The sequence below is a fragment of the Emys orbicularis genome, chromosome 13, assembly GCF_028017835.1.
Source record: "Emys orbicularis isolate rEmyOrb1 chromosome 13, rEmyOrb1.hap1, whole genome shotgun sequence".
NCBI lineage: Eukaryota > Metazoa > Chordata > Testudines > Emydidae > Emys > Emys orbicularis.
In genome coordinates this window covers 23,535,283-23,535,886 of record NC_088695.1, presented here as the reverse complement: position 1 = coordinate 23,535,886, position 604 = coordinate 23,535,283, and positions in this window count along the sequence as shown.

Here is a 604-nt window from a genome sequence, read left to right as displayed (position 1 = left end):
CGGAGTCCTGGTTGATCGCAGGATGACTATGAGTCGGCAATGTGACGTGGCTGTGAAAAAAGCTAATGCGATCTTGGGATGCATTAGGCGAGGTATTTCTAGTAGGGACAGGGAGGTGCTGCTTCCGTTATACAAGGCGCTGGTGAGACCTCATTTGGAGTACTGTGTGCAGTTCTGGTCTCCTATGTTTAAAAAGGATGAACTCAAACTGGAACGGGTACAGAGAAGGGCCACTAGGATGATCCGAGGAATGGAAAACCTTTCCTATGAAAGGAGACTCGAGGAGCTCGGTTTGTTTAGCCTAACCAAAAGAAGGCTGAGGGGGGATATGATTGCTCTCTTTAAATATATCAAAGGGATTAATACCAAGGAGGGAGAGGAATTATTTCAGCTTAGTAGTAATGTGGATACGAGAACGAATGGATATAAACTGGCCGTGGGGAAGTTTAGGCTTGAAATTAGACGAAGGTTTCTAACCGTCAGAGGGGTAAAATTTTGGAACAGCCTTCCGAGGGAAACGGTGGGGGCGAAGGACCTCTCTGGCTTCAAGATTAGGCTTGATAAGTTTATGGAGGGAATGGTTTGATGGGATAATGTGATTTTA